Source organism: Chinchilla lanigera, unplaced genomic scaffold (genome assembly GCF_000276665.1).
Source record: "Chinchilla lanigera isolate Chin_1 unplaced genomic scaffold, ChiLan1.0 scaffold00023, whole genome shotgun sequence".
NCBI classification, from domain to species: Eukaryota; Metazoa; Chordata; class Mammalia; order Rodentia; family Chinchillidae; genus Chinchilla; species Chinchilla lanigera.
The window spans coordinates 23814999-23822626 of record NW_004955424.1 but is presented as its reverse complement, the minus strand read 5'-3'; the positions used below and the strand labels follow the sequence as shown (position 1 = coordinate 23822626).

Genomic DNA, 7628 nt, shown 5'->3' with positions numbered 1-7628 from the left:
ATTACCTTCACTGAAGAATGCGATCCAACATTCATTAGCTTTTCTTTGGTAAATTAAAATCTGTGAGCAAATGAAACTTTGTTCTACATCAACAAAGCAGATTCAAAAGAATATATACTGGGAAGCCTGCTGTAATCTGTCTACACAGAGCCAAAACACCTAGCTGAAATGAGAAAAATTCACAAAATAATCAGGATGTTTGGTCCATGTTGTTAACCATTAGGATTCCTGCATATGTAAGAGTTTCCATGTATATAGACAGAGACGACTGACCAAACCTGGGTGTTTGAGATTTGTGTACTACATATGAATAAATAACTAAGGATTGAAATTCTCAGTGAATAATGTCATCTCTATACAAGACTCAAGAGTTTTTTCCATTTTTAATAAGCTAATTCAATCAAGTTGATTTTTTTTCCTAGAACTATCTATAAAAATATTGACTATATTGAAAATTTTTTCTATTTACAGATTCAACTTTAGACTGGTCATGAACTCTTGCAGAGTAAAGGACAGGGACTCAGAAGTTCTGAATAGTGGACTGTGAGGGAAGACAGAAGTAAGGCAGATGTGTACTCAGAGGTGTGAGTATGTATTATAGCAGGAATCTACTAAGGTAAAAGAGCAAAATAATGCATGGGATGAATGCAGGGGGTGTCCAGAAATTTAGCACAGTGATATTTGCCAGCCAGGAAATTATACTGTAACAAACATGGCTTGACTCTAAAGCAGTAATACCAATTTTAATAAGCCATACAAGAAAACTTGCCCTATTATATTTAGGGAAAAGAAAGATGGAAAATCTAGCAGAAGTACTTTAGACACTGGAAATATTGAATGAGAAGTATCATAAGAGAAAAACAGGATAGAGGGAGGGACTACATCAGGGCAGTCAATTAAAAGTTTAAAATTATGCCTTGCCCAACCATTCTGTATCTAGGGTATTTTTCCCCCCAAAATCACCCTGAGGACAAAGCTGAACAATTTGGATTCACACTTGTGCTGATACTATCTCCTGTGAAAATGTCAGAATGGTACACTAGTTAGGTCTCTTTCCCTTACTTGTGTATGTAGCAACTTGCTATGAAAGATACACAAAGTGGATGTGAATGGGTATGTATACCTGTGTGTGTGTGACTTTGTGATTCTGTGTGTGTGTGTGTGTGTGTGTGTGTGTGTGTGTGTGCGCACATGCATGCATGTGTAGTTTCAGTGGTTTAGGACAAAGAATCTGCCAATGAGACAGAAACTCTGGGGTCTTGTTAGTCCCCACATTAGTGAGAAGATAAATGGCAGAGGGTTCTTTGGACCTAATACTTCACACCACTCAAGGCCTGTTCTGTTTGCTTATAATGTGTGGATTTTTGAAATGATAGATCATAACTATATGCCGAAAGCATGTGTATGTGGACTGTGTGCTCTTAATATTTCAGGAGAAGTGTATGCAACCTAACCCAATCACGCTGAAAAATGTGGAAAATGGAAATGCATAAAGAAAGCTGCTGCCAAAGAGAAGAATAAAGAAGAAATATTGATGAAGCTCTGTCTGGATTACGCAAAATATATTCAGGTAGCATTTGAATACACATGTACATATGTGTATATATTGTGATGTATGTATGTTTATATATTTATAATACATAAACATACATATACTAGATAATCAGTATATTGAGAAAACTCAGATCAGAAAATTTATTTTCTTTGAAGTTAAAATAGCTGATCCATTTCAGGATTTTTTTTTCCCTTCTTTGTATGGTCTTAGAGAATTGCAAAAAAAAGTTAATGAAACCACACCCAATATTGTAAAAGAGTAGTAAATTTCAGAGAATTAGCCCAGCTAATGGACGAAAGTGCAAATTCTGGAGCCAGTTTGGGGAACTCAGGGACAAATTCCAATTCTACCAGGGTTACTTCTAGTCTCAAGCTAGTTATGAAGTGTTGGGGGGGGCCTACCAATAATACATACCACTGAATGAGTTCCCATTTAGGTTTGAACTACTTAGAATAACACCTGGTACATAATAAGCACTACAGACATGTTTACTAAATAGATAAATATACACATACATACATAGTACTCATAGAGGGAATGTCATCAAGGGGGATTTTGAAGTCTTCTGTCTCATAGAAAGCAGAATATTTCATCTGGATAGTTTTATTCTGGGAAATGAGTCAGCCACAGCCTGGTGTGGACATGGGTGACATTTTGTTCTCTGCCTTGAGAAACTTAGTTCTATAGATTGAAAGCAGATGGTTTCACGCCCCCTGGGTTTGCTTCCCTGAAACCAGGATATTCTCCAGCTCTCTGTCTCCTGGGAATACCTTTCTAGTCATCTTGTCCCCGCTAAACTGTCATTCTCATCTTTCTCATACCACCTCATAGCTTAGAATGACTTTTGGGGGAAAGATAGAAGAAAAAACAGAATCTTTTTCTGAGTGACACTGAGAAAGAATTTAGTATGGAGGGCAGGTTAGGGAGAGAGGAAGAGAGAGGGAGAGGAAAAGAAAAGGGGGGAAAAAGAGAGAGAGGAACAGACAGACAGACATATAAGAGCCCCTGGCCGTAAAGAGGCAGTGAGAAGAGTGTGTGTGAACAGTGACCAGCTGACGGTGTGAACCAGAAAACAAAATGTGGCCCAGCAGGTTGTCCAATGACACACTTATTCACTGCACACTATTAATTAAGCACCTAAGAGACCCTTCAAAGGCCCCTTTGAAGCAAAATACTCAAAAGTCTCTATCCTTTTGGAGTTTATAGTCCATAGAGAAAGAACCAAGACAATACCATCCCCTCCCTCAATGACAACAAAGAATAAGGGGACAAAGAGGGCGAGGGAGGGTGTGGTACAGCCATGGGCTTCTCATCAGGCTCTCACCTGCCACCTATTATAATCTGGAGCTTCACAGCCCAGGGAAGGAAGGACTTATGCTTTGACACTACACCTAATCTGTCTGGTTATCAGTTTTACCCAAATACTCCTATCAGATGTCATCCCGTGATGGTCCTACCCAGACTTCTGCCGTGCCAAAGATGCACTCAGAGTCACTGATTCTTGATTCCACCCCGGGGACCACAACATAGCTGAGGGAAACAGTGTACGCCCCTCTTCTGCTCTCTCTCTTTAAGGAATCCTAAGCAAGCTTCTGAGCAGCTCTCCCACACTCCCGCACTCCCCTCCTAGCTTTCCCCACTCATCCATGAACTTGTTCTTTCTGCTTTTGTTCCTTGGATTCAAAACCCCAGTCTGGCAAATGGTTTTTGGACATATTACTGGGTGAGAAAGGTAAGATCTGAGGAAGAGGATTTAGAATGGCTAGTAGAAAATAATCGCCAGGAGGATGTTTTGGTGGTATTCTTTACACGCTCACATTCTAGCCCAGCGGCTGGACTCATATCTAGAAGAGAATGTAATATGCTGGTTATGAACACAAAAGCAGCCTCCCGCTGGGTGCAAACCCTTACCCACTCCTTTCGTGTTCTGTGACTCTAGGCAAGTTACTTGACCTCTCTGAGCCTCACTTTCTTCATCTGAGTTATAGTAATAAAATTACTATCTCAAAAAGAGCAGGTGAGAATGAAAAGAGATGTCTGGGTGAAGCATTTAGAACAGTCTAGTAAATGCTGATTTTAAAATGTTACTATTTTAGTTATTGTTCACTTCGTCTCTTTTGATCACATAAAATAAGCCTCCAAAGGACAAGAACATGGAAGCCAGTGGCTCTTTCTGTTGCTGTATGATTACAGTCGTGCTTGGCTTCATTACATGTTTATATTTTACCCACAAAGCACTTGATAGTGTGCAAAATAGTCATTTTTCACTATCACCCCAAAACTATGTCCCTTAGAGAAACTGAGGACTAAAGCTGTAGGGACACGCAAAATGCTTCTACTTAGTTTTTAGAACACAGAGAAAATGTAAACATGCTTTGTGCTGATGTGCTTCTTTCAGCAGGATCCCAATACAATAGAGCCTCCAAGCACCTCTAGGTCAGTGTGCCTGGAGCTGGAAGGTGGAACACTTTTGGGGAGAATCAGCCACCAGCCTTACACTTTTTCATAGGGACAGTGACCTGCTCAAAATATGGAAAAGGGCTATTAAAAATGGACCATAATTTGTTTCTAATAGTGGTCGTCCTGTGATGGGCATAATAATTCTGCTTGGAACCAGAAAAATGAAAGAAAGAAACCTGATATCTCAGCTTGTTCAAATCAGACACCTCCACCTCATGAGAGGGAATTAGCTGCTTTGGTATGACTACAGAACAATTCAGCTGAGCGAAGTGGTCGTGTATGCCCAGACACAATGGCTGCCACAAGCAGAGTGTTCCTGGCACTGAGAGAAGACACACTTCCATGGATCTTTCCCCAAGAATTAATTCCAATGTAACCTTTTCTCAGCAAATCACAGAACTCTACCCTGGACTATTACAAATCTTGGTTATAATCTATGAACAGCTTGATAGAAATATTATAATAGATAACTGAACTTTCCAGGGATCTTCAGGACGATTGGAGTTCTCAGCAAAAAGCCCACAATACTCAGTGTTGGCTGTATCTACTTAAGAAAATCACATGGCTTAGAGTAGACAAAGGCAGCCCTTCCATGTTTTCTAGGATGGGTACAGGTAGAAGAGGAATTTCTTGCTGAATTCACCTTTCTCTTACTCCTAGAGTTGATCAGGAGGCTGTGTGTGTGTGTGTTTTTGAAAACAGAAATTAAGCCTTCCAGGAAAGAATTTACAATAACATTCTTGACTTCAGGTCTAAGATGAGGTATAGTGCTTCCATTTCTCTGTACAAGTACTTTTATCTACAATGTCCAGTACATGGGTGAAAATTTGTTCTTCTCTCTTAAGGATAATGATCTAAGAATTCATCATCACACGTGGTCCACTTTTCACGTCTTCCAATCCTTTCTATACTTGGTTCTGGAGATACAAACCACTCTAGCCATGACCTGTTTCTCAGGAGACCTGTCCAGTGTCTGAAAGCAGCACCAACCCCTCCTCTCCACCCCTTCCTCATCATACGTCTTAGATAGGTGGAGATGTGCGGATCACTGCAAGACCGTGCTCTCCGGAGTTTGAAATAGGGAATCTAGAATCTGCATCACATTTGTGTGAGGACAATGGACTGAAATCTCATGTAGATGTGCAGGCTCACACCACTGTTTGAAGGTAGCCATGGCAGGCTATGTGTAAGTGTAAACAGGAAAAGGTAGGAGTGAGAGATGAGATGGGGTGAGGTGAGATGAGATGAGATGAGATGAGATGAGATGAGATGAGATGATGAGATGAGATGAGATGAGACGAGAAGAGAATAAAACATGGAAGCCAAAAGAAGCAGCTAGATATATGATGGGACAGGAAACAAACTAGTAGTTGTCCATTTTCCCATTCCTGTGAGGCAAAACTCTTATTAGCACATATGGGTTTTATGAGATGCTTATGAAGCCTTTTGATAACTGCTTCTTTTAAAAAATCTTATTTGAGTAGGTTCTTTTCTTTATAGTCTTGTTTTTGTTCCAAAAAACAAGAGGTCAGCAACACTTAGATACATCACAGCACAGAATCTTTAGTATGTCTTGTTGTGGTCCAAAGGACTGCTGGCTATGAAAATTACATTGCATTGCTGTTGGACAGGTGTAGGCAACATAGGAGTTCAAAAGATGATAGATTCGCAATACAGAAAAAGTCCTATAGTTATCTGTGAGTTAGGCATTCACCATCCCAGTGGAAGGAGTTATTCTCCTCCCAGTATTATCTCATAAGAAGTTAGCAGTGTGTCAATGCACTTAGGTAGCACAATGATAAGCACTATATAAGCCCAGAGAGGGAGATAAAAATCACCAAGGATGATGAATGATAATTGCTATCTTCATTTGTAGCACAATTGGCTTTAGAGAACAAAGTTAAGCATCCCCTATTCCCTGGAGACAACCCTCTGGATTGAAGTTTGAAGAGCATTACAACTGCCTTTAAGTAAAAGAAGGATAGGAGAGCATGCTCTTGCCTATCCTGAAGTACCTCCATCAAAAACTGCATGGAGATTCTGGCACGTGTGGGCATAATGAATGGATAATGATGTATGAATATCCATAAATGAATATGATATGGATTTAATTGTCAGTATTAATTGAACAAATATTTACAGGAGGTTGGATTCTGAGCTGTGCTACTTTTTAGTCATATGATTTAAATTTCACAGCAGTGAAATAGAGACAGTAATACCAACTTTGTTGAGTGGCTGCATTGTTTGAATGACAAAATTTCATAAAACGTAGTGTAGAGTAGATATCTAAGAATGTGTCATGAAATCTTACATGTTGGTTACTTTTGCAGCTTAATCACTAAAAAATCCTTAATGTAATTACTTCAGTGTGATACTCAGGTGGAACCATCTTAAAAGATTTCTTTCCTGCGCTACCAAATGTTTCCCTTTGATATATTTATGGATGCCATTAGAGCACCTACAAAAACCTAGAATACCTTAAACAAGTGGTAGAACGTGAGGAAACACTCAGCCTCACAGGCGGTGCTTTCCAGGTTCTCACCATTATCTGTTTAGCTGGAAACAATAATCTGTTCATTGTAAAGTCTGTACCATTTTGGGGGCCAGAGTGCTAATCAAACCAACTTTCTTATGATAATAAATGATGACAAACTGGCACTCAAAAGATCTTTAATTTTCCTTCCACTTTACGTCACACCAAACTAGACTCTCCTGTTTCCTTGGGACATATGCTGTAATGAAAAACCGTCACCTCTCACCCTGTTAGAGATTATAAATGCCATTTCCACACTACTCTCCACTTTCACCCCTTTCTCACACTCAACAACTGACTCTTTTCTAATTTTTCTCTCACAAACAGGGTATAAGACATGAATAAAATGGCTGATCTTCTTGAAGATCCACCCCACTACTTTAAACAACCGGGAACAGATCTTCACCCTGTACTGAAATGGACAGTACCTTCGTCAACATTTCCTCAGAAGCTCTGCCTTGCTGCTCAGATGAAAGCAGCCCTCATGCCTTCTTCCCCACCCCACCGCCCGCAGCAGGCTCCCTGAAGGCTGCGTGTGAGATCATTCCCCAAGGATCTGCCTTCATTAAAAAGGCAACGTGGAGTTGCCGGTAAGAAGCTTCTCTTCAACAGCAGAGCAGAATGTTAGCGAGAGAACCCAACAAGACACACACGCACATCTAGCAGTGGTTTAAAGGGTAACAGCTTTGCGCTGGGCACAGGTCAGGGGAACTTTGGTATAGAGAACAGGTGGGCTACCTCACAACCAGCAGGCAGTCTTGCTTTTGACTACCGCCATTTTAAATCAGGATGTTTGGCAAATCATTAGTGTCTGCTAGTTATTAAACAGAGGAAAGTTCAAAAGCCCACGCATGTTTCTCTCCCAGCTTCCCAGGTGGTAGCTGTCTCAAGCAGCAACCTTTTCACTTTATACAGCAAGACTTGTAAACTTCCCATGGTTAAAACCATGTTTTCTAACTGGGTGCCTGTAATTGAGCCACAGCCTTGTGAGTGTAGCAATACCCATATGTGAATCTCCGCCTGAGGAGTTGCCATTCCCTTTCCGTGCAAGTTTATTGTTGCAATTACTGAAATGTACAC

At 40.4% G+C, this 7628-nt stretch overlaps 1 long non-coding RNA gene across 2 annotated transcripts; it reads left to right on the top strand.

The window, feature by feature from the left end:
- Nucleotides 1-495: 495 nt before the first annotated feature.
- On the top strand, nt 496-6940 carry LOC106148583. Of its 2 annotated transcripts, none has more exons than XR_001234157.1 (3): nt 496-584; nt 1434-1570; nt 6876-6940. It is a non-coding gene; the product is annotated as an uncharacterized LOC106148583 (long non-coding RNA). The 2 variants fall into 2 exon arrangements; XR_001234158.1 differs by having other exon boundaries at nt 540-616.
- The last annotated feature ends 688 nt before the right edge of the window (nt 6941-7628 follow it).